The following is a 27,541-nucleotide window of genomic DNA, read 5'->3' as shown; positions in this document are numbered from 1 at the left end:
AAAAATCAGGAGATTTTACTCCTTGAGAACATAAGTGCCACAACTTCTGTGAGAGTAGGCGTATTACTTAATTTAGTTAGCATGCTATTCTGAATTTGTTTTAGCATAAATAAATCATTAAATTAAGACTACTGTCCTGATATGCAATCAAACACTGAAATATAGAAAAAATGCTCATATTTGTTTAAACTGTTATAATTAAGTATGCAGAATGTACGTCCAAGTTTAAAGGAAGATAATATAGTTTAGTGGACAAAGCAACATTGTAGGAGCCTGAAGGATTCTTAATCCCAGTTGCAGATGAGTGATTTATTGTGTAACAATACAGAAATCATTTGACGTCTTGCACCTCACTAACCCATGTGAGAAAATGAATACAAAGTAGGAACCTGTATTGAAAACTAGAAGCAGTATCTAAGCTGTGTTTTTCTTACAACATATTTTTCTCTGTCCTTTTTAGCTCATCAGTAATGGCCTTCAGGAAGCCAAGAGGCAACCATTTAATATGCTTTGAGTGAAAATTCTATTTGTAGATTTTTTTTAAAAGTTAAACAAAGACACTGGTTAATTATAACTAGTAAATATAAAGGAGTAAGTTCATCCTGAGTGAAACTCCATACTAGAAGTTATCTGAATTTTCCAGAGATAAATTTGAGACAAGAACTGAAATGTTATTGAGGGTTATGATATTGCAGTCTGTCAAGCATTATGTTAGAGAGTGAAATGCAATGTTAAATATCAGTAAAGAAGGCATGTTTTAACTGAAATATTCTGTTGTGGGAGACTTCAACTTTCAAAAACATAGAATCAGAAAGGACAGATGTTCTAATTCCTTATTGAACCATTAATTTAGGGACAGCTAGATTTCTAAAGCCTGATCCAATGCCTATTGCAATGAATAGGAATTTCTCCATTGATTACAAGTCACATTATATTTGGTCCCTAAGGAAGAATTCTACCCTTAATTATATGGGTACAACTCCTATTGACTTCACTGAGAGCTCTGTGTATCGATCTAAGGGGAGAATCACTAGTGATTTTCTGCAACATAATTAAAACTTATATAATCAAAACCCTGTAGCTATAAACAACTTAGGACTTTAAAGCTAGCTTTGAAACACTGGAAGGAACAGAGACATGTAAACTGGATGCAATAACCAGCTTCTCAAGGGAAAAAACTTAAAAGGGAATGGAGATTATGCAGATATATGCCAAAATGCAATTGTAATTTGAATAAACCATTTCTCAAATAGTGAAACAGATCAACCAGAAAAGGAGGAAAAAAGGTAAAATGATTTGAAACTTACAAGCAAGCCTGAAGTAAAACAGCATTCAGAGTACTATAAAGAAATTTGTGTACTAACAAAGAGGATGAATGCAATGAGACACTTTAAAATACCTGTAGCTAGTATTGTGAAAAACAAGTCTAATGGTTTTTCAATAGTATAAAACCAAAGGGTTAAAGAAGGACAACAGCAAAATCTTAGGATGGGGAGTAGGAAATGAATTTACAGAGGATGTCAAAATTACTAAACAGAGTATTACACTGATATATAGCATGCAAACTATATTTGTACAACATATTATCTATTAAACATGAAGAATTTTTTTTGCTATTATATATAAGATGCCTAAGTTTGCAGCTAAGTTAGTTTCATACTGTAGTTCAGTGGTTCTCAACCAGGGGTACGCATACCAGGGGGTATATCAACTCATCTAGATATTTTCCTAGTTTTACAATAGGCTGTAGAGCCCTTCATTGAGACTGGGATCCCATCGGTCCCTGAGAACATGATGCTATAATAGCAGGAGCAGGTTAAAAATTCAACAAACAATGCAGGAGTGGGTGGAAGTGGTTATTGCGAGGTGGAATGGGAGTGGGATTTAAAAAACATTGTCCTCCCGCACTGCAAACAACATGAACATCGTGGCCAGCAGCCACAACTCTCCAGCCACCAAGTGACAAAGCTCACAAGTTAAAAAAAGTCTCAAGTATCACACTGAAATGTAAGTACAATATTTATATCCCAATTGGTTTTATTTTATACTTATATGGTAAAAATCAGAATGTAAGCAATTTTTCAGTAATAGTGCGCATTAACTCTTTTGTATTTTATGTCTGATTTTTATAAGCAAATAATGTTTAAGTGAAGTGAAACTTGGGGTACGAAAGACAAATCAGCTTCTGGAAAGGTGTATAGTTGTCTGGAAAAGTTGAGAACCACTGCAGTAGTTAACTGTCTGAAACAATAATTTGTACCTAGGAGAGTCAGCACTCTGTAGGTTCTGCAGCTGCTAGCTTTGTAATTGACTGCCTCATTCCCTGAATTGCACCAGAGGAACGCTATGCTTTTGGTTGAAAAGAAAATGTATATTACATGGTGGCTGACTAAAATGTTAATCACCAGTATTGCCTGCTCTCGTGATTGTATTGCAAATCTCGTGACTTCTGTTGGTTTCCTTGAAGTCATGTTGTTTTGTGAGAATCTAAGCTTTCATTGTTTTGTTTTGTTTTTTAAAGTTTTTAACCCTCATGGTAGTGGAGAACTCTTGAAAATGTGACCCATGTATAGTGTTCAGGTTTAGAACCCAGAAGGCTCAGAAAAAGAACCCCATTCCCCCCCCCCCCCGAAGTCTCATGATTTGAGCCTGACTTCGGGTTTTTGAATGCTTGGGGTTTCAAGCATACCAAGAGGAAAAATACATATCATGAAGAGAACTTGCATAGAATGTTGCCTTTCAACCAACAATGGCAAAATGGATCATTATGGCAATGAAATTAGTGTAAGGCAGAAGGGTGAAAAAGAAAACTCTTAAAAATGCTGTATGTAAATGTATGTAGAATATTATAGAGGGGTGTAGCTGGTTCAGTAAGGACAGGCAGGGAAAAGAGAGAAGTTGTGGGACAATACATCAAAAATATACATTTGGTTCCGAGGTACAGAAGGAGTTAGCAGGCAGATCCATTGAGTCTCAGGGGAACAAAAGGGGGAAAACTAGGATGATGCCATGGTAGGGGTCTACTATAGATCACCAAATCAGGAAGAGGAGGTGGATGAGGTATTTCTAGAACAAATAAGAGGAACATTCAAAACACAAGACCTGGTAGAAATGGGTGACTTTAATTACCCAGACATCTGTTGGAAAAGTAATATGGCAAAACACAAGGTCCAAGAAATTCTTGGAATGTATTGGGGAAAACTTCTTGTTTCAGAAAGTGCAGAGAGGAGTCAGGGGGACAGCCATTTTAGACTTGATTCTGACCAACAGGGAGGAATTAGTTGTGAATCTGAAGGTGAAAGACAATTTGTGTGAAAGTGATCATGAAATACTACATTTCATTATTCTAAGGAAAGGAAAGAGTGAGACCAGCGGAATAAGAACAATGGACTTCAAAAAAGCAAACATTACTAGTTCTCTGAGTTTTAGATAAGGTTCAATGGGAAGAAAATCTAAGGGATAAAGGAATTCAGGAGAGCTGGCAATTTCTCAAGGAGACAGTCTTAGTTTGCAGTTGTGCCTTTATCCCAATGTGAAGGAAAGATAGGAAGAATAGCAAGAGGCCTTTTTAATGATCTGACAATCAAAAAGGAATCCTACAAAGTTAGATGAATTGCTGAGGAGGAGTACCCAAAGAATAGCACAATCATGTAGGGACAAAATCAGAAAGGCTAAGGAAGGAAATGAGTTACACCTAGCAAGAGATATAAAAAGCAATAAGAAGGGATTCTTTAAATACATTCGGAGCAAGAGAAAGATGAAGGAGAGGCCTCTACTTAGGGAGGAAGGAGAGCTAATAACTGATGACATCAAGAGCACTGAGGTGTTTAATGCCTGTTTTGCTTCAGTCTTCCTTAAAAAGATTAATCATGAGCAGATCCTCAACAGAATTTATATTAACAAGGAGGAAGAAACACAAGCCAAAATAGGGAAAAAACAGGTTAAAGAATATTTAGAAAAGTTAGATGTATACAAGTCATCAGGACCTGATGAAATTCATCCTAGTGTATAAGGAACTAGCTGACACAATCTTGGAACTGCTAGTAATTATCTTCAGGCTGAAGAATGGCAAGCATAGCACCTATCTTTAAAAAGGGGAACAAAGAATACCCAGGGAATTATAGACCACTCAGCCTAACTTTGGTTTCTGGAAAGATATATTGGAAAAAATTATTAAACAATCAATTTGTAAGCAACTAGAGGATAATGTGGTTATAAGGAATAGCCAGCATGGATTTGTCAGGAACAAATCATGCCAAACCAACCTGTTCTTTTTCTTTGACAGAGTTGCTGACTTATGCAGTAAAGTGATAGATCTTGATTTTTAGTAAGGTGTCAAGCTGTCCTGCAGTGGCTCAAGAGTGTGAATACCAACCTCAAGGCAGACTGTTAAGACTCAGGGCACAAACCCCATATTGGTTGTAAGTTCTACTTAGATTTCACCAGCTGGTTGTCAACTATAAATTCCTCAAGCACTATAACAGCCTTAACACAGAGTCCCAGATAGTCCCCTTGGGTAATCTGATCCCTCTTGTCCTCCAGATAAGTTTTACCTTATGATAGATGGTCCCTTACACCAAAGATCACAGGTTTCTCCCTGTCCCAAAGGACCAGTCACTTACCCCGGGTCAGTTGAACCTTAGATCTCACACCAAAGACGATACTTGTAGTTTATTATAGGATTGGCTATCTTAAGATTTATTTACTAGGGAAAGGCATTAGCTCTTATTTTCAAGGTTAGAGTGCGTAAACATATATAAACACACACAAATTCCAGTCTTAAGTTGCAAAAATAATAGAAGCTTCTATAATAAGCAAGCTCTGTGTATCCTTTAGGGCTACCCCAAGCCAAGCACTAGGGATCTTTTGCTTATGCTTAGTAATTCTTGCCCCTCAAAGTCCAAGCATCATAAAAGGTACAGTCCTCCTTGTTAGAGCTTTTTATTTCTACCGCCTTCGACTTTGAATTTCAAATTCAACTGTTGGGAGGAATTCACTTGCATGTCTCCTCTTCAGTGGGAAGGCAGGGGGAGTGGGGGAAGCAATCAACAAAGACTTGTGTTCTGATGTTCCACAATATTTTGTCTGGTGTTGATGAACCTCCTTTGTTGGGCAGCAGATAACACCTCCTGTTGGAGACTAGTAGTTCACACTCATTAACATTTCTCTCCTGTCTGGTGATTTACAGTTACAGATCAAATACTTAATTACCTTATAGCATGGGATATAGATATTCTAAGTGAGATTAATGCATGCAGCAGTTTACAAGTATTTCATAAAGTCCACAAACTAAACACATCCTTAATTCTAATACCTAGTACAAAAAAGGGCAACAAGTAGGTGAGCCAGACTAGTTCCAGCTATGTGTTTGTCAGTGTTCAGTTGAGACCTAGGAGCCTTGGCATGATATAGCACCTAGTCTGCCAATATCACATAAGGGTTTTGACATAGTTCCATATGACATTCTCAAAAAAACTAGGTGTTATGTGGTTTAGGTGTAATTACTAGAATGTGGGTGCACAACTGATTGAAAGACTGTACTCAAAGAATAGTCATCAGTGGTTCACTATCCAACTGGGAGGGTGTATCTAGTTGGGCCCCATAGGGGACAGTCCTGGATCCAGTATTTTCATTTATGACTCGGATAATGGAGGGGAGAATATACTTACAAAATCTGCAGATGGCACCAAGCTGGAAGAGCTTGCAAGCACTTTGGAGAACGGGATTAGAGTTCATAATGATCTTGATGAATTGTAGAAGTGGTCTGAAATCAACAAGATGAAATTCAGTAAAGAAAATTCCTCCCTTCCTTAGGAAGGCAAAATAAAATGCATAACTATAAAATGGGGAATAACTGACTAGGGGATAGTACAGCTGAAAAGGATCTAAGGGGCTATGGTGGACCACAAGTAGAATGTGATGCAGTTGCGATAAAGGCTATCATTCTGGCATTTAGTTGTAACAATTGGGCCTATAACTCTTTGCCTGCTTGAAAATTAATCATGAAAAGTAGGTCACGTTACCCTCCGTAGCATGTGCTATAAACAGGCACAGGAAAACCAGATGAAGAAAATCAATTAGTCCAAACAAAAAGGCCTATTGGTATGGCTCAAGGACTGAGTCAAGTTTAAACTTACTTCATCCTTACTTTTTGTTTATATACCTATGCTAAGTTTGGCTTTATGGAAATGGATTTGATAAATAAAATCATGAGCGGATGAGTTATGCTGTCCACTCCACTTTCCTGTCTCCACCCTTTTGGGGGTCCCTTAAAAGGAGACTTTGAAGAATCAGCATGGCATCTCAGCTTGACTTGTCTTGTCCCAGCTCATCTCCTCTTCTCTGACCCCAGGACAGAAGAACCTCCTCTATTGACACCTCAATCTCTGACAGCTCCTCAGATTTGTCACCTAAAAAGAATGGCTCAGGTTTGGGAATTTCCCTCACATCTTCAGCCATGAAAATTGATGCAAAGAATTCATTTAGTTTCTCCATAATGGCTTTATTGCCCTTGAGTGCTCCTTTAGCATCTTGATTGTCCAGTGGTTATTTAGCAGGCTTCCTGCTTCTGATGTACTTAAAACAAAATGTTGCTATTACTTTTGAGTCTTTGGCTAATTGTTCTTTTTTGGCCTTCCTAATTATATTTTTACACTTCATTTGCCAGAATTTATGCTCCTTTCTATTTTCCTCACTAGGAAATTTCCTCACTAGATTTAATTTCCACTTTTTAAAGGATGCTTTTTTGTCTCTCACTGCTTCTTTTACTTTGTTGTTTAGCCACAGTGGCACTTTTTTGATTCTCTTACTATGTTTTTTAATTTGTGGTATACATTTAAGTTGAGCCTCTATTATGTTGTCTTTACGAAGTTTCCATACAGCTTGCACTTTGTGCACTTTTTGCCTCTTAATTTCTGTTTAACTAATTTCGTCATTTTTGTGTAGTCCCCCTTTCTGAAATTAAATGCTACAGTGTTGGGCTGCTGTGGTGTTTTCTCTGCCACAGGGATGTTAAATGTAATTATATTACGGTCACTATTACCAAGTGGTCCAGCTATATTCGCCTCTTGGACGAGATCCTGTGCTGCAAGATGGGAGAGATCTCTCCCGTCAACTTAATTACTCCAGCCCCCGCAAGCAGTGGTAGCTACGTTGGCAGGAGAAGCTCTCCTACTGACATAGTGCTCTCCTTGCCAATGCTTAGGCCCATGTAACTTACGTTGCTTGGGGAGGGGTGGTAGCTTATTTACAACCCTTACATTGACTTAAGCCGTAGTATGTAAAGCGCTAAAGTGAAGTGGCCTGTTTCACCCCCCTCTTTTGTCTTATGATTGCAGGGATGTTGTGGGTTACAGATTGTTGTAAAAGCCATATAGCCAGTGTTTTTATTATGAACATGATTTTTACTATCTCACAAAGTTATGAATTTAAGTCCTTAAATTTGTCTTTTTAAAGTGTTGTGAAGGTTTCCTTTGAGAACAAGGACTGAGAGGTCAGATATGGAGGAATTATTTTGTGAAAAGTGTTCACTCACAGGTGATATGGTATTTTTGTCTGTTGTATTTTTGTATGAGATCATCTGGGACCATACTGATGGTCTGGTTTCACACGCACAGTGGTTGGGGCATTTAGTGCACTGGATGAGGTACACCACATGTTGTGATAGGCATGGATCTTGAAATAAATAACAACAAAGACACTGGATTAATAGCTTATTACAACAATTTGTAACTCACTACCCCCTGTCCCCTTTTTTGTCCTGTGAGTGTAGGTAGGCAGATAATGATGTTTTTCTCCTACATTTTCAAAGAGTAGTATTAGATACACAAAGGTAGGTGAGGTAATATATTTTTCACCTTGAATGGTCTCTTAGAATGTGTTAACTACTTATGCAAAACATTCTAAGAGACCATTCATTTGAATTTAGCTCTGACACCCTAAGTACCTTTCTCAGACGTGAAGAAGAGCTCTGTATAACTCCAAAACTTGTCTCTTTGACCAACAGAAGTTGGTCCAATAAAAGATATTACCTCCCCGACCTCGTTTCTCTAATATCCTGGGACCAACACAGCTATAACAACACCACAAACAGAGTGGTATAACAGTTGAGCTGTGGTTCTAAACATTAATTTCCTATAGCACTTGGTAGCCTGAGGCTTTACTAAATCAGTAACTGGCCAATAAATCCTATCACCTGAGTTATAGATTAGTTATATTAATGCTCTACTTAGAGTAAACATGCAGTGGAAAGAGCTGAGTAAATGTCATTCATAACCAATAACTGACTTGATGCATTTTGATTACAGTACTTTTCTTCTATTCAAATATTATCCATCAGTAGGTCACTATTTTATTAAATGTATTTGTTATATTCAGAAATATTCCCCAAGATGTTCGTGCGAATAATTTTTGGTCTGATCAGTTTGATAGAAGTATTTGAAACACCAGAGGCTTTGACTGGGTACAGAAAAGTCAGGGATGTTCCCTGCTTGGATGAGCATCTCTCTCACTACCAAGTCTAAGGTATTAACAGTCGGGATTAGAAATTTTAAACTTGCTTGCTCTGAATAACTTCCAATAATAGCTTTTAAAATTCACTGTTTCAGCAAATATTCTTGACATCAAACTCATTTGCTAGAAGACACACAGAAAATGAATACAAAAGGCATTCAAAATACAAAGTGAATTTGTTTAAAAATGCAAACTACTGTTCATTGACACATTGTGCATTATTCACCCAGCTCTTGTAGCGAGCATGTGGGTGACTACATGCTGAGAACAGTGGATGGGTGATGTAATATATTTTATTGGACCAACTTCCGTTGGTCAAAGAGAAAGGCTTTCAAGCTATACAGAGCTCTTCTTCAGGTCTAGAAAGGTGAGAGAGACAAACTTTCAGACTTACACGGAGTCTTCTCTCTCACCAGAAGAAGCCGGTCCAATAAAAGCTGTTACCTCACTCATCTTGTCTCTCTAATATCCTGGGACTGACATGGCTACACAACACTGCAGATAACAATGGGTGTCTTTTTAGTATCTGACAAGGAATGAAATCTTGGTCCATTGAAGTCCCAAATGAATTTTTCTATTGATGATGTCCTATGCAAAAAGATTTCACTAATTGTAGGCAATTAGTACACACACAAGATTGTATTACACAAAATTCAGCTTTTGTTATCCACTGAGATGCACAAAATATGTTTATAAATCTGTTTCTAGCTTAACAGCTTTAGTATCCCTGGTTCCCTTTTGAAAGTGATTTCATATATGATTTATGCTTATGTAATGAGAGACATCTGCCATGTAGTGGTCTAAACATGTACCTCTATACATGTTTTCTATGTTTTCACTCTGCTACATTATGGGTCTGACAAGAGGTCCTCTGAAGTCAGTGGAACTGTCTCCAAAAAGCATTTGGTATTTCTGCAGTCCCAAACAAGATGTGGGATAGTAATATAAATTTTAACCTAAAATAAAGCTGTTGGGAGCCATTTGTGTTAGTCCCTGTCAACATAAGGCTCAGTGTAATTACTTGAATTTTTGATCAAAACCAGTCAAGTAATTGCTTTAACTGTGCTTGTATTTTTTTTTCACATCACCAACGAATTTTTTTTAATTAGCATATACTCTAGTTGGTATTGCTCTGCTGTTGCATGTAAGGATGTGCTTTGTTAATAAATTCAAAGCCAGATCTTTGTGCATCTTTGTCCTTTTACTACATTGTGTGTTGTACTATGCAGCTGTGAGTATATCTTACAGTAATTTCTTTGCTGCCAAGAAATAAGAATAAAAATATAGTGGATACACAGTAAAAAGTCCCCGGTCTGATTGTTCAGGTTGAACTAATAATTTATAAATTCAGGTATCTCTTAGATCTACTATAGTTCTATTAATGTCTCTAGCAAGTATTAGAGTTGGAGTTTAAGGCCAGAAGCGACCACTCGATCATCTAGTCTGACTTCTTGTATATCATAGGCCACTAATACCACCCAGCATGTACACACTAAACCCAACAACCAAAATTAGATCTAAGTATTACAACACACAGGAGACTAGACTATGATGTGCCACAGCCAGAGAACAGAAGAAACTGAAGTGCACATGTGCCCAAGGTCTCCACAATGGCAGGGAAATGATTAAGTGAGTTGGAATCAGATAATCTCAGCAAGTGACTCATCAAGAGAAAGAGTCCCCTTGACTTCAGTGGACTTTGGAGCAGCCTGTAATAGAGCATACAGAATGCTCAGATAGTCCTGCCTCCTTCAGAGCTCTGCCTTTACATATCTGGGCATCTGAGCATGAATGAGCCAGCTAAGCTCCTGAGAGAGAAAGAGAGAGAATGCTTGGTGCCACTTCAGAACCCTCAGCCAGGATGCCCAAAGTCTTGTCTCAAGCCATGAGCAGCCCTGATATTTCAGAGGAAGGAGATGGGGGGGATCCTCCCAGAATATACTTGGGGGTAGTTGTGGGGGAATCTCTTCCTGACCTCTTCTGGTGTCCGACTGAAACCCTCTAGGAACTGTAGCTGGGCATGTTCCATTCCTGCCTTCTTGCACCACGGAAATGGCTTAGACTCCACTGGTTCAATATCCATGCTGTGCAGTTTAAGTTCTAACACCTTTTCAGTTCTCTGTGGAAGCATTATTTACAGTGTTCCTTGTATCGATAGTCTTCTGCTCAGGACCCGAGTGGAGAAAAAGTCACCCTTCTTTGAGATCTTTCTGAATAAGGGCTCAGCTAGCTCTGCTCCTCCTACTGCCTTCCTGTGCCTTTTTATCAGTCCTCTGCTGATGAGATGCTGCTATTTGAGATTTGCAGAAGACCAAGCAGATGGGCATGTGAATGATGACCGATGACTGTCATTAAGAGCTAGTGGAGTGAGTTTGGAGCTGAAATTGCACCTTTTTATAACTTTCCAGTGATAGAGCTCATTGAAAGTATTCTTGGACAGTTTTTCCATCCTATTTCTGCAGTTAGCAGAACTTAGATAACTGCAGCTGTTAAATTGTGATACCTTTCTGTTGCATAATTGTTTGTCTTAAATAAGAAAACCATTAAACTTTCTTCTTTCATATGCAGGTTTGCTTACTTATATATGTTACAAATCCTAAATGTTTTGCTCACTTTACTTTACTTGTTTGGTATTTAGGCCCTAACCTTAAATACTTGTGTGGTTAAATTTCAGACAATAATGCCTGTGGGACTGTTCATGTGTTTTAAAATTAAGAAAGTGCACGAGTGTTTGTTTTCAGAATTGAGGTCTTATGTACAAAGGAGAGAGAGAGAAAATAGTAAAACTTAGACAGGGTACTTTTAAAAGTAATCATGTTTGAGATAATGCTGTCTTCCAAAACAATGTGTTAGAGAATGTAGGAAAATGGACTGCAGCACATCATATGTAGATGCCACAGTCCACTGTCACCCCATTAATCCATACATTGTCTTATTCTCCTCAGTTTCCAGGACTGTATTAGATGATGAATATACTCAGATGGAACCAGAACGACCCATTGTCATAAATATAAAGGGAAGGGTAACCACCTTTCTGTATACAGAATTATAAAATCCCTCCTGGCCAAAGGCAAAATCCTTTCACCTGTAAAGGGTTAAGAAGCTAGGATAACCTCACTGGCACCTGACCAAAATGACCAATGAGGAGACAAGTTACTTTCAAAGCTGCGGGGGGGTGAACAAAGGCTCTGTCTGTCTGTGTGATGTTTTTGCTGGGAACAGAAAAGGAATGGAGTCTTAGAACTTAGTAAGTAATCTAGCTAGAAATGCGTTAGATTTCTGTTTTGTTTAAACGGCTAGTAAAATAGCTGTGCTGAATGGAATGTAATTTCCTATTTTTGTGTCTTTTTGTAACTTAAGGTTTTGCCTAGAGGGATTCTCTGTTTTGAATCTGATTACCCTGTAAGATATTTACCATCCTGATTTTACAGAGGTGATTCTTTTACTTTTTCTTTAATTAAAATTCTTCTTTTAAGAACCTGATTGCTTTTACCTTGTTCTTAAGATCCAAGAGTTTGGGTCTGTGTTCACCTATGCAAATTGGTGAGGATTTTTATCAAGCCTTCCCCGGGAAAGGGGGTGTAGGGCTTGGGGGGATATTTTGGGGGGAAGACGTCTCAAGTGGGCTCTTTCCCTGTTTTTTGTTTAACACGCTTGGTGGTGGCAGCATAAGGTCCAAGGACAAAAGATAAAAGTTAACCTAAGCTGGTAAGAATAAGCTTAGGGGGTCTTTCATGCAGGTCCCCACATCTGTACCCTAGAGTTTAGAGTGGGGAAAGAACCTTGACACCATGGTATCAAAGAGGAGACAAACTTCAGATTAGGAGAAACCCTTTAATCTGTAGGAAGTTTCCAAACTAAATTGCTGTGGGAGTGGCTCTGCTGCTATCTCCACAGAAAATACAAGTCAGTTGCTGGGTTGAGTGCGATGGAAAATAAAATGCACAGCATGCAGGGTTCAACCCCGTAAAAGAAAGAAAATGGTTTTCTTCTTACATCTATATGTAAATGTATAGAATGACAGAGGGAGGGAATCCTTAGTCCCAGTATATGCTCTGAAGCATGGTAACTGTTGTAACAGTTGGGTCCACAAATTTACCCTAATTGTGATCTGAACTGTAAAAATAAGTGAAAGTTTATAAAATGTCACAATTACCTACAGCAATAAATGTCTATGTGAAAAGGTGCAACATGGAGACAGACTGAATTCGTCTAAACAAGATGGCCTAATGTTCTAACAAGGACTGTGGTAAACAAGAGAAATGTGGGACCTGAAATCAATTAATCAAAATTGGTGTGTCAGAAATTAGGTCTAATTGGTCGACAAAAGAATGAGGGGTTGGGCTACTCATCCACCATTCTCCTTCTTGGGCCCTCATAAAGAGTTTGGAGGGAAAATTAATGGATATAAAAGCAGGTGCTGGCTGACTGAAAGATTGGAGAATAGGAAGAAGTGAGCTTCACCCTCATGGCTGCCATCCCCATTGTCTCCTGGGACCCTGGGATCCACTGTGACACCACTGGCCCTTTGTCTTCCTGATCCTGAGAGAGAGGTCCTGATAAGACAGGCCAAGAGAGGGACTCAGATGACATTGCCACCTCCACTGGCTCCAGCTGAATCCCAAACACCAGCTGGGATATGAGACTTTGTCATTCCCCCTGCTTCCCCCTTGGTGTCCTTTTCCTTCTCTGCTTTATTTCTTCTATTTCCTATCCCACTTCTTTTTTAGTTCTGTTCAATAAGAGTCTGGGTTAGCCAGCCAAGATAGTATGTTTTGCAACCCTGCTCAAAGCCTGTGAACAGAAAGACTTTGTTAAAAGCAAAGTCCGAAACAGCTCTATGCTGGTACAAGTTTGCCAGGTCTTGGAATGGCTAGTAACACAGGCCATGCTTGTGTTTCTTCAGCAGTGAGGTTGCAAGTGAAAGTCAATACCAGTGACTGAAATTGCATTTTTTATCTTTGCTTTTCTTGTCTAACCCCACATGGTGCTTTGTCTTTTAAGAAATGGGATCAGACTTTAACAACAACAGCTCCAGCCCATCTCAACTAAATTCTCTTTTTCCCCAAAAAGGACAGTTATTACCCCTGTCTACAACAAACACCGAACCTTGTTTAACACTGTTTAATTCTGGACATTAACAGAGACATGTTAACACCTTTGACTCTTTGGGCAAGTATATTCCATCAAAATCAATGCAACATAACCCTAGCAAGCCAGCCTGCTGCTTTCTACTATAGCTTCTGAGGGGAAGTAGCAGGCAGTCTGCTGCTCTCAAAAACAGGATTTGGGACATGAGGGTTTGTAGGCTCATTGTCCATGTATGCTGTTTGTGGCAGACTCACTTATTTTTCACCAAATTGCCCACCACCATTAAATCTGGAATGACCAGGGGTGTGGAAACCTTTGTGTGGATTCTGCATTGCACAACAAAACCACACAGTTTTCATTATATTAGGGCAGTACAGAGGCATGCAAGGATGTTCCTAATTTGATCTATAATTAAGAAAATATCTCTTCTTTTTCAAAACAGTAGCTCAGGTCCCAAAATTTGCCTGTTGGTCTAATTCTAGCCCTAATTTATCTCCATCACAAAACAACCGAAGAACTTGGCAAGCAAAGCAGCCACTGTTCAAATCAATCACAGGGAAGAATAGGAGGGTTGATGCAAGTCAATATTTGAGACACCATGGAAGAGCAGTGTTGTAAAAGTTTGCACATTGCTTGTCTGTGCTGTGCCTGATTCTGGCCACGATTGTTTATATGAGCACTAAATTCTCTCAAATTTCAGGACCAAAAAAAAAAAAAATGAAAATCACTATATTCTGTACTGATCACTAGAACCAGGTGAACAATGCAAATGACTTGCCACAAAATACCTTTTAGAATTTTCAATGCACTTGCTGATGTGTCATGCATCAGACTCATGCACCATGCGTATTTCATATTTGCTTTCTGAGACTATTCAACTAGCTCAAATTAATGTTTGCAGAAAGTAATATCAAAGGGACATGTCTGAGTGTTCTCAGAAACTGAATCCTAAATTCATATCCTCAGGTATTTATTCCAGAAGTAGTTGTGCACTTTTCCAGTGAGAGAACAGAAACAAAACCATGTGACTTGTAAAACCACTCACTACACAACACTATTGAGAAAAAAGACAGAGGTGTGAGGAAGAGATAGGCATCTCTCTGATTCTGAGGAGAGAGAGTGGGGCTCTAGGATCCTGACTGAGGAAAGATTTGAACAAAGCCCTTTCACCTTGACTCCTCAGGTGTCAAGTGTAGAAAGGACTTCATTTATTAAAAAGGGTATTCATTCTGGAGGAGTACAGAAACCACAGGGGTTAGAACTGGTCTGCATAAGACAAGAGTACTGTGACCTTTTGGTTCAGCCATACAGTTAGCCCAGATTGCTGTGATGCATTGTGCTCTGGCCATACTCCTAGCAAACTCTCTTTCCACTCTCAAATTCACCTGACACTGGGTGGTGTCGTCATGGTTTAGGTTAATCCTCAGGTGCTCCATCAAATCTGAACTCTGCTTTTCAACAACATTTTAGAGAGCTGGTGTTTCCAGGTCAGAACCATGGCTCCAGATCAGCAGCTTTATGTTTTCTTTGCATGCCTTACCAGGAGCCATGGCTCTAAACTCCAACTCTTCAACAGTTGTTGCAAAGCAGAGACACTCAGACCCCAGCTCGCTAAAAGGAAGCCTGACAGAAAACACCTTACAAATAGTACTTTTTTTTTCTTTCTGCCATCCTAAATGAAGAGGGCTTTTCCCTGAGCATTATGGGACACTTTTTCGTGCGGTAAAAGTGGATTGGCAGTAGATACTGTTGCTGATATAGCTCTTGTATGTAACTTGACAGCTGATGAATAACAATAATTATAATAGTATTAGGCAAATTAGGACATTGAAGCCATTTCCTGTGCTTTTTGATATGGCTGTGCGCTTATAGGTGAGAACCAAAAATAAAAAATAGATTTCTCATGTTTTATTATTAATAAAAACAGTCCATCCATTTATTATACATTAAAACTCTTCTGGAATGTCTCGTTAGGATACAGCCTGATGCCTGAACACGGCTGGTGGAAGTTTAATTAACTGAGGGGGCTTTTCCTGAGAGATTCTGAATACCCTCAATGCCCACTGAAGTCACTAAGAGACATGGGTGCGCTATTCCTAAGGATCAGGCCCTGAGTTTGTAAGGAAGCTTCGATGAATTAAACTGATTAATGTAAGGAAACAAATGTAATTTTAAAATAAATTAAATGAATGAAAAAGCACTTAGAAATACAGAGCCAGATTCTGATGTCATCAGCACTGCTTTTACCCCAGAGTAGTTCCATTGACTTCTAGATCTGACTAAGGGTATGTCTACACAGCAAATAGACACCTGTGGCTGGCCCATGCCAGCTGACTTGGGCTCACAGGGCTCAGGCTACGGGGCTGTTTCATTGCTGTGTAGACTTCTGGGTTTGGCTGAAGCCCAGACTTTAGGACCTTGTGAGGTGGGAGGATCCGAGAGCTCAGGCTCCAGCCCAAGCCTTGAAGTCTACACAGCAATGCAGAAGCCCTGCAGCCTGAGCGCCATGACCCTGAGTTGACTGGCACAGGCTACTTGCAGGCTTTTCCTTGCTGTGTAGACATATCCTCAGATACTAAACCCTTCTCACCTTTGTTTAAATGTACAAAACTCAGTTCTATCTTTGACAAGCCAGAACCATACTGAGGTGTGGTAGAGTAGAACGCCAATGTCAAAGGTTGAGACATTCAGTCTTTGTAAAGCACAGGCCGATAGATGCCTTCAGGGATACTGGGGGGAAATGCGCTCTTCTTTACAGAGGCTCAGCATTCACTCCCTTCGGCATTGACCATAGTAGTTAGTCATGCCCTCACGCTTAGCATGTCATGTCTTGCTGGCCATTACACTGAGGGACTGTAAGCATTGACATCCATGTTGCTGCACAAAGGATGGAGATGAGGAAAGGATTCCTACATTCTCTTTTCTTCCTTTGTGCAAGGACAGCCAGAATCTAGCCCATGATATTTGTCTGAATGAATACAAACATAGCTATGTAGTATCACAAAAACAATGTATTTTAAAACACGTTGAAATGAAATAAAGGTGATGGGCCAAATTCAGCTCTGGAGTAACTCCAGTGAAATCAATAGGAGTTATATAGCAATGATGTTGACCCATTAGCTAGTGAACAGTTGGGCTTAATCTTGAGTCATATTCAATAATGACACATAGGAGCATGGAGCAAAGTTACACGTTAAATGTAAATTGGTTAGAAAACATGTGCAAGTGGCAGAGTAATTTATGATGGTAGCAATTAAAAAGCCAGGCTTAGCCAGCAGCTTACATATTCTGTGGCACAGTGGGGACAAATTCTTCAGCAACAATCCCCGGAATTTCATGGCAACATTGATTTATTATCAGGAAATGCCTTTCATTTCCATCACCCCTCCATAAAACATACACAGCGATTAATTTGTGAGATGGGTTTTTTGCTATGCTCCTCAGGCAGCCTGGCCTTGGCTCCCATGTTGTTGTCTAGCCCAGCTCAGAACTTCCTTTCCTCCAAAGTGTGCCAGAGGACAAGGGCAGCTGCAGTAATTCATCTTCCCTGCTCCTGACTGCTGCACCGTTCTCTAGTCAGTGCAGCTTGCTAGCCTCCACTTCTGGCTTCCCTTGCTCCCTAGTTGTAAGCCGCCTGTTCCCTAGAACAGCTCAGGGAGTATGCAAAGTACTCTAATTAACTCCTCCTTTAGGGCAGTGGCTCTCAAACTTATTTGATCAGGGCCCCCTTCTTTGTGTCTGTAGTTGTTTACGCCCTCTCCCCGAGTACACATCCCGCCACCCAGCTCTGAAGGCAGAGTGGAGAGCAGCAGCTGCTGGCTGGGTGCTCAGCTCTGAAGGCAGCACCACACCAGCAGCAGCAGAGAAGTAAGGGAGGCAATGTGAAAAGTAATATTTGTCAATATCACTTTTCACAGCTGACTTAGCATCCCTTTGCTATCCTTCTGCACTGCTGCTGCCACCCTGGGGCTGACAGCTGGAGCCCCACAACCTCTAGGTAAGGGGTAGTGGGAAGGGGATAAGGAAGGACAGCCTGAGCCTGGGCTGCCTCCTGGTCAGAGACTGTGGGGAGGAGGGATGGGTGGAAGAAGAGCCAGAGCCTGGGTGGTGGGGGTCCAGCTGTCACACTGGGGCAGTGTGGCTCGGGTTGTCCCCTTATCCTGGCCTCCCGGGTGCGCATAGCCCTTCTGCACAAGCCCCAGCCACCCGGGGCTGACTGCCAGAGCTCTTTTAAAAAGCACACAGCTCACGCCTCCCTTGACACATTCCTGTGCCTCCGTTGGGCGGCCTGCCCCATAGTTTGAGAACCATTGCTTTAGGGAAAATGGGAGAACAAGAAACAGCTTCAGGGAAGTCCCAGCAGGGCAATGAGACTGAAAATGAAACGTCGGGTGCCTGGCTACAGATAAATAGTGAATTCTGCAGCAATAATGATGATTTCTTGGCATTTTGGAAAAATGAGTAATTCCACAGCCATAGTATCATGGAGCACATTGAACCTTCAAGCAAGCAGTTCATTTCTCCCCAAGAGATTATTTCAGGTTGTCTGCAGATTCAGGCAGGCAATACTGCTTTGGTTTACACTGGGGTCACATTTTCAGGGCTTTCTTCACATCTGTAAGAGCTGGAAACTCAATTTAAAGAAAGGAAAAGAAAAGAAAACTGAGATTCTGGACCCTAGTCCTGTGGCAAGAGAATTCTGAGTTTGGCTGTGAATTCTGAAGCTGTGAAATCATGGATGGCCTGGGGCCTGCCTTGGCCTTTGCTAACAGTGGTATATAAGATACTGCACATTTTCTCTGGGAATGTTGCAGATTGTGTGTCCACAATTTAACTTCTTTAACTTATACCTTCCTGTTAACTAGTTTTCCTACTCTCCCACACCCCCAACTTTCCACCCCACAAATGCATGAGTTACTCTCGTACACCTACTGACTAATAAGTTGATTCGAGCTACATTTATACCCATTGTGTCACTGCTGAATTTGGCCCAGATACTTCCATAGTAGGAGCAACAGCTTACTTCAGGCTGCGTTTTCTGCTCCCTATCTTACTGATCATTCAGAAGGGAGGCAGTTGTCACATCTTCTCCATTGCTTCATGCCCCTTTTCTATGAACTCCCAACTATCTTTAGAGGATCCTTTGCCCATTACACTGTTACATTATTATTCATTTACTGCCAGTGGCAGAGAAAATCATTGTGCTAGAGAAAATTAGCATGAGAATGTTTAGCTGTGTATTGTTGCCAGCTGTGGACTCCAGTACTTTCAATTTGAAATGTAATGAATAATAGGTAAACTATCAACTAAATTTACAAAAACACGGTCAACATTCAGGAGAGTTTGTATGTTACAAGTAGACATGGCGTGTGGATGACTTTAAAAGTCTCAATATTTGTCTCCCTGTTTTTCCTCTGAACATTGATAAATGTTTTGTACCATCTGACACCGAAAGCACCTGACTGTCAGGGTGGAATCTTAATGGATGGCGTTGCTAACTCTGGAGGGGTGCTTTCTACTACTGTCATATTATGTATATAAAATATTATTTTACATCTCACAGCTCTAGGAAGGATAGATCCTTGGGGTGATTTTTATTGTGATGGTGAATGACTCATTTTTACTGCACTGCTTTTCTTGGTATTAGAGTAAAAGAAATTCTTCATTTCAGTTTAAGTATGATTCTTTTCAGGATTTATTTATATTACATCGATATGACATTTGCAGCCTTTTGGCCTGAATTGGAATGGTCTTCTCCTTTGATGTTATATTTCAGTAACAATTTAGTGTGTATATTCGCTTCACAAAAATGGCATTATCCTGGTTGTTGGCAGCATTCACTGCGGTAAGTGCCACATCATAGACCCAATCTTGCAAGGCTATAGACAAGGGGATCCCATTATCTTCAGTGATAGTTCTGCACATGAATGATTGCACCCAAGCAGGAAATCCTTGATCCCCCAGAAACTCTGTCCCACCCATCCCATCCCCTGACATGACTTGAACATAAACGAGGGCCCTGACTTTGCATATAAGTCTTTGGATCACTCCACAGGCCACCTGTTGGCCCAGATGTTTTCTGCTGTGTATTAATTCAGCATGAATTGAGGTAGATTAGGTGGTTTTGCTGTGCTGGTTATGTCTGATCTACAATAAAGGAAATCTCGCACTCCAAAGATGAATCCCAGGATGGAGTTAAAACTGGAGGATGAACATTGATATGTGAGACTACCCCAATGCACCTCAGAGTTCCTCGCTAAAATGACTCAGTGCTGGTGGAGCTGAGATAATTTGTTCCGGGTGATTTCAAATTCTATGCAGATGATGACTCTTCAAAGTTAGAGCAAGATCTTATGGTTATCACAATAACCAGGGCATATCCCATTTGATATTTCATTCAGCATAACGAGCTGGCCACTCTCTAGACCTGTTTTTTTTCAGATTGAGATTGTAAATGGGATGTGTAGAAAATAAAGTTCATCATGGACTGTCTGCTCCTTCCATGTTGAAGTGAGAGTGAGCATTTTCTGTTGGGAGGAATCTGTTTGATTGTCCTTCTAATGAATGGGTCTCACAAAAAATTCTGTTTGATTGACAGACCACTCTATCAATAGCTTAGCAGGATGGAATAGCAATCTTCTGTCCTGGGCTTCTCAGCAGAGTGGTCCCCTTCCTTGGCTTCATTCTCATCAAATAGTATTTATATAGAGAGGACTTGTGACAGTTGGAGCCTGAAGTAGGAGGTTAGATAGCTAGGACATTGGTGGTGGAATCACGAACTGAGCCTGTGACATGAAGAATTTTGAAGTTTTGTGCAGTGCGTGCACAAGATACAAAGACCACACCCTGTACAGCACCAAAAACATGCATAGCATTGTAAAGACATGGAAAAGGCCTTATCCTTAAAATTTTGTCATGTACATTGATTTTTGCAGCCAGACCATGTGCATCTAGAACAGCGGTTCTCAACCTGTGACCCTATGCGGCCCAATTAGCACACAGCTGCGGCCCAGCTCAGCTGTGTCCTGAGGGCCGGCCCGTGTGCCTGGGGTCTGCCAGGTTCTCAGCAGCATGGCATGGAGGGGTCCAAGCTGCCCCACTGCTTGGCGTGGAAAGATCCAGCCAGGCTGCCCCACCACCCAGCATGGCGGGGTTGGGGCTGCTGACAGCCCCGTGGGGTTGAGGTTCCAGGGCTGCCAGCCAAGGGTTTGGGGTAGCTGGCCTTACATGGTGGGATCCAGGGCACCCGGCCGGCCTGCTTGGCAGGGTCTGGGGTAGCTGCGTGGCAGGGGTCCAGGGCGGGCAGCTGCCTGGCCCCGTGGGGTCCTGGGCAGCCGGCCAGCCCCGTGGAATCCAGGTTTTGGGGCAGTTGACTGGCCCATGTGATGGGGTTGGGGACCTGCCGGCAGGCCCCACAGGGTCTGGGGTGGGCAGCCGGCTGCCCCGCATGGTGAGGGTCGGGGTCAGGTCTGCCGCTGCCCTTCCACCCAGCGCCTGCGGCCCACGTAACACATTGTGGGTCGCATATGTGGCCCACAATGTGTAATCAATTGAGAACTACTGATCTAGAATCAGATTATTCACTGTATGACCCGTATTTGAAAATAAAGACAGAACATATTCTATAATTTTTCAGACTAGTTAGTATAAACAAATCTAAGAATTTCCCCTCTGTCACATCTCTGAAAAAATAAAACAAATATGAAAATATACCATTAATAGTAGCATGTGGTGATTGTCTTCTCCTTGGCTAGAATATATTTCCTGGTCAAGTCATATTGAAAACCACTGAAATTAAATTTGATGTTTAAAATCCTCATTTACAGTACATGCACAGGAAATTTTAACACCAGGTGCTGCCTCTCAGCTTGATTTAGTTCAAATAGGATGACCCAGTGCATGAAGCAAATACTTGACAATATGAGCTACGGCAGGAGTGTACCCAGAAATGCCATAGAACAGCAGGATGGAGCCACCCCACTTCTCTAAGGAAGATGACTTTTAGATAGCAGCCAAGGAGAGGAAACTGCTTGGCATCTATGCTGTAAGTTTTAGCCATCCACTTGGCACACACTGCCTGTGAGTGTAGTTGGCTGTCTTCCTGATCTTACTGTAGAGATTTGGATCCTGCCCAGTAACACTGCTTCTGATGAAGAAGTAACACAGACGTATGGTATGCTTTTCTTTCAGATCAGGTGCTCTGAGCTTTCATAGCTGAGTTAATATTACATACCTGTCAACAAACTTTGTAAAAGCCAGATCTAAAAGGTGTAGGCCCGGGGAACTACTCAGTTGTTTCATTGATCCAGTAGGGTACAAAATAGAAAACACTGCTGGAGCAGTAATTCTTTCCTTGGTTGTTTATTCTGGTTCAGGTGAGAGCAATATCGTATGCTTCAGTGACTTGTGAAAAGGTGAGGTGAGTTGGAAGCACAACTGAGAAAATGAGCAGGTTTATTTTGCTGACCACAAAGCTGACTGGAACAACAAAGATGTAAATCACATACACTTTTTGACACTACCAATGCTGGTCCAAGATGATGTAGCGTGTGTATCATGCTGTCTGAAGCGGCTTGTGACCACGAGCGCCTACGTGAGGGCAGACTGTCAAAATCAGGGCAGACTGGTGGTATGTTCTATAATTAGATTTCACCAACCCAGTAACAAATGTGAACTCCTGGTTCACCAGAACAGTTTCAACATGAAGCCACAAACAGTCTCCTCATACTCTCTAGACTATCTTGCCACCCAGGGAAGCTGGACTTAGTGATCAATGGTCACTTACACCAAAAATCACAAAATATTCAGGTTGCTTCTGGTCCCAATAGACCAGTTTCTTACGACAGAGCAATTGGTACCCTAGATCTGACACCAAAGACAAACTCCTGTAGCTTATTGCAGGATTGACTATCTAAAGGTTTATTAACTGGGAAAAAGAAATGAGTTATTTACAGGTTAAAGCAAGCAAACATGCACACAAATGCGTTGCAATCTAAATCCTAAGGGTGGCAGAATTGTAGTGAACCGTCAATTCAAAATGTTTTTCAGAGTCGCCCCAAGGGGAACCCCTGGGGATCTCTGCCTTAATTTCGTATCTCTGACCCTATGAGGTCAACAGCAAAGAGATGAAACATTTTCTTGTGACACAGTTTTACTTTTTACATTTATGCTTCCAGTCCATGAGACGAGCTTCCTTGCATGTAATACTTCCAAGATGGGATAGGGCCATTCAACAATCCTTTGTATTGTGATGTTTCTTAATGGCCCATTTAATTTTGATAGGCCTCCTTAATGAGTATGAGAGTGCACAATTTTGTGCCTGGGTTCACAAATTCAGAGCAAACATTTTTAAAATTAGAAAGCAAAACTTACATATTTCCTTATGCTCGGGAATACAGGCATTACAAGTGAAATTAATGCATGCAGCAATTTACAAACATTTCATAGAGTCTCAACACTAACTACATTCTTATAAAACTAATACCTGTTTTGAACAAAACTAACATACAGATGAGCAGGTTTGGTTTCCAGTTATGAGTTTGTCAGTTCTTAGCTAACTCCTACAGCCTTGGCCAGAGCTGGCACTTGGTTTACCAGCGTCATAGTGTGCTGTCCAAAAAATTAAATTAACACAGAAAAAACACTTCAAGTCTTACAACTCGTACAGTAGCAACTCAAAACTACTTGCCTGGTAAGTTTCTGGTTCCATGTCTGTTGTTGTTAATATATGAATGGGAGGGATTTCCAGTTTACGACCAAATCAACTTACTACAAGCCACAGGTAGCAGCCTGTGTTTGCAGATTGCACACTTGCACCTTGGCATCTGCCACTCTCCCCCACCCCCCTATGTGGAATTCAAAATGGGTACTGGGAAGTACAAGCAACAGTTAAAAAAGCAGTTATAATAAACATTTTACTAGATACTCAGACATTGTTACAAAGGTGTTACTTTTAACAATGGGGTGTTAAAAGTAAGAGCCCTATATTGCTTTCCCTCTGGGCCACGTTGAAGCGGCCATGCCACAGTGTAAGAAGCCATCTGTAAACTGTACTGGGTGGCGGGAAACTGTAGTGCATGGATGACTAATCAGCTGTCCAAAATATGAGAGGGGATCGTATGCAGTCCAGAAATGTGCTGGGAAAGCAGGGCACTCTGTAGTTCTTTGTTGTCAAAGTATGCTTAGGATGTGTATGTAATTTTGGCAATGCATTCACTATTCTAGCATCTGGCAATCCCTGTGGTATGTACACAGTCCATGTATGCAGTATTAAGAGTCTGTATTGTTGGGTGTGTTTGCATATAGGTGTTGTTCGAGCAGGTGGTATTGTAAGGTGTAGCTGCATTGGGGTAACTGCACGAATGCAGAGAGCTTTCAGCAACTTTAAGGGAGGCAGTAATCCACATGGAAACTAGCATGTTGATCCCTTCATGAATTATGATCCAATCCCAGGTGCTGATTGCTGCAAACTTTTCCAGTAGTAGGAATTCCAGATGGGTGGCCATATTTCAGGGAATGGTGTACTTTCTAGGTCCTCCTCTGTAGGTCACAGTCCTCTCCACTCATAGAGGTGTGGCTCAGTCACCATAAATATGAAAATCTTTTCAGACTGGCTTGGACAGAATATCCCTTTGCCATTCAGGAATCTACAAGAACTGTTAAGTCCTCAAAAACTGTGAATGTTTGCAAGGATTGTGAAACTGTAGGTAGTGTATCACATCAATGGTAGCCACATGCTCCTCCTACCCCCATAAGAAAGAAATGGTCTTCATTTATTATATCACTTTCATATGTCACCTTACCATTGTGTGTGAACTTTTTAACCTCGGCTTAACTCTCAGTTGCATCCAAGGAGCAGTTGGGAAATTTACTGTTGCTCTCAGAATACATTGAAGCAGAGTTTTACAAAAGATCATGTTTTGGCCTTGAGCTTCCAAAGGCCCTTCTGCTGATGAAGTAGTGAACCTTTGCAGAAATACTGAGACAGTTACATCCTGTTTCATTCTCTTTGGGCTCTTCCATCTCTTCAGGCCAACCAAAGTCCAGCGGGAGCCTGGGGTGTCACAGTGTCATGATGCAGTCAAAGAGAAAGTGTGTCTGCGATGACCCTAATGTGGACATCCTACACAAAGCCAGCCAGCAGCTACAGCACCAAAGGGAAAAGGATGCATGGCAAGGTGAAGGCGCAGTGATGCTGCGGAGTGGCAGGAGAGACACACAGTGCAGTTTCTGGATTAGAAGCATCTATTGAGGGAGGAAGATGGAGCACAGCAGAAAGATCTGTTTGAGAGGCTGCTTGCAGTAATGCCTATGAGAGTATAGGCTCTGGATCCACCCATACCTCCAGCACCAGTACCCTGTCCTGAGTACCCATCACCGTACCATGAAAGCCAGGAACCCAGAGGACAATTCTATGGTTGGGTGGCCAGTGCAACCAGGACTGAATGATACTTGGACTAGGCAAATGTACCCCATGCAGTCCTCCACTCCTGGGTAATATTACCAAGTGTATGTAACATGCATTAGGAGGGGAAAGGAGAACAGGGGGCAGGGGAAACTTAGAAGTAGGGGAATTTCAAGTTTTTACTTTTCTATTTTTGCACTGGTTTAACTGTTTTGTACGGCGTAATGTTTGTGTTATGTACTTTATTTTTTTTTCTCCTTTGGTCTTTTCATGGCAACTGGCCTGCCTGTCAGTTCTTTAATATTGTCATTTTTATATTGCAGTCATTTTAATGAATAAAGGCTTTGAATTCATTAACAAAGTATATTATCATCAATGCACCGCATCACATTGCAAGTTCTTTTCACACAATAAAGGCAAAGAAATGATAAGGAATAACTAGGAAGTCTTATCCAGACAAAATGTCTCCATTCATCTTTCCAGATCCATAATTAATATCAACCATTCATGTCAGCCATAAGTAAAAAAAGCATGCCGAGCACTATGCTCCCCCACCCATTGTATAAGCCATCATCTCCATCACTGCCCCTCCCACCACACACACACTCATAGCATGCAGTGTTTGTACTTCATTTGCTGTTGGAACTATTCTCCTTTTTCCATTGGTCCATGCAAGTTTATAATGGTTACATGCAAAGCATCTCTGATTTCTCTGTTACAGCTGCAGCCTGCTCCAGTTGTGACAGGCTCATTTTCTGTTTGAGCATATTGGTTCAGCCATCCATTAGTCTCATGGGTCCACTCCAGAGGAAATGGCTCAACTTTCACTTGAAAAAGATCATGTAGAATACAACAAGCCACAGTAACACGGACAGGATTGATAACACTGGAATACAAATGCTTCTGTGAACAGTCCCAGGAGGATTTCAATCTGCCAAAGGCACATTCAACCACCATTTTACACCTACTAAGAGTGTAATTAAACCTTTGCTTCCAAGGCCTCATAGACCAGGGTATGGTTTCAAACCAAAGGCAATGTGGGGACAGTTATTTCATTTCTGACAACGTCATTTGATGGGGAATAGTGTCCCAGCCTGTCCATGAAGCTAAATATCACTCTCTTCGTGCAAAAGTTCAGGGCCTACTGCTGGTCATCCCAGGTCTACATGATGATGTGAAGTTGCCAGTCTGTGCTTGCGGCTCTGCTCCAGAAGCACCAATTTACATAGAGGGCATCAATGGCTATACTTGGAGTCATAAGCAGCATCAGCCAGTTGCAGTCTGCCATGTCTGTATCTTTTTCCTCCTCCTCCTCTGACAGTCGCCTTTGATAGGTAAGAAAACAGTGCCGAAATGACCGCCAGCATCTCATGGATGCTCTGCCCATTCTCTGGCACAGGATTGAAAGTGCATGCAGGTGAAGTTCTTCAAATAGTGCCTCATCCATGTTGCTGGCTCCATTTGACAGGCATGTGCAGACCCAAAACATGGGTTGGCTGGATGTGTTGATGGTCTGAGACAATATCTGATAAGTGCAGGGGGATGGAGAGTCAGGTTTTCCCCAAGTGCACCGTGAACAAAGGACTAGAGTGCCTACAGCTGGGGAGGGGGCTAGGAAGCCTGGGATAGGCTGGTTTGACTCTGGTCTGTGTAGTGCAGTGTGGACACAGTAGTGCAAGTGTAAAACCCCAGTCCAGAAATTGTAAACACAGAGTGACTAATCAGTATGGGTGCTCAAGCTCGGGCTTAGAAACTCCAAGCATGCAAGCTCAAGTCCCACGGACCCAGTCTTATATTGTAGTGCACACATATCCTTAAACTACAAGCATGGCACTTAACTGTTTAGGGTAAGGGATGGCTCAAAAAAGGTATATTCTTGGATAATTGTTGTTTGGATAAAACTGGTAACATTTTTGAATGAATCCACAGATTGTGATGAACCCTATGAGGGAAAGTAAACATCTATTCACCAAATTCCAGTCAGTAACCCAGACTGTAATTTTAAAATTTTAACTCAGGTTAACTATCCCTCCCAAGTTTTATGAACATTAGGCAATAACGATAATGTAGACAGAAAGAATGTTGAACGTCTATGTGCTAACCAGTTTCTTTTTTAAATGGACTTAGATTGCTTAAAAATATCTATATAAGGTTTTTGCATAATGCTATCACCATGGTATCTAAGTGCTTCTGAGGTACAAATGGTGACCAGATACTCAATACAATTAATATTAACAAGGGGGAATGAACACAAACCAGAATAGGGAAATAAAAGGTTAAAGAATTTTTTAGATAAGTTAGATGTATTCTAATTGGCAGGGCCTGTTGAAATTCATCCTATAGTACTTAAGAAACTAGCTGAGGAAATCTTGGAACCATTAGCAATTATTTCTGAGAACTCATGGAGGATGGGTCAGGTCCCAGAGGGCTGGAGAAGGGCAAACTTAGTACCTATATTTAAAAAGGGGAACAAAGAAGACCCAGGGAATTATAGACTACTCAGCCTAACTTTGATACCTGGAAAGATACTGGACC

Source organism: Lepidochelys kempii, chromosome 1 (genome assembly GCF_965140265.1).
Source record: "Lepidochelys kempii isolate rLepKem1 chromosome 1, rLepKem1.hap2, whole genome shotgun sequence".
In the NCBI taxonomy this organism is placed as follows: Eukaryota; Metazoa; Chordata; order Testudines; family Cheloniidae; genus Lepidochelys; species Lepidochelys kempii.
The sequence above is the reverse complement of the archived record's forward strand: the minus strand, read 5'-3'. Positions refer to the sequence as shown.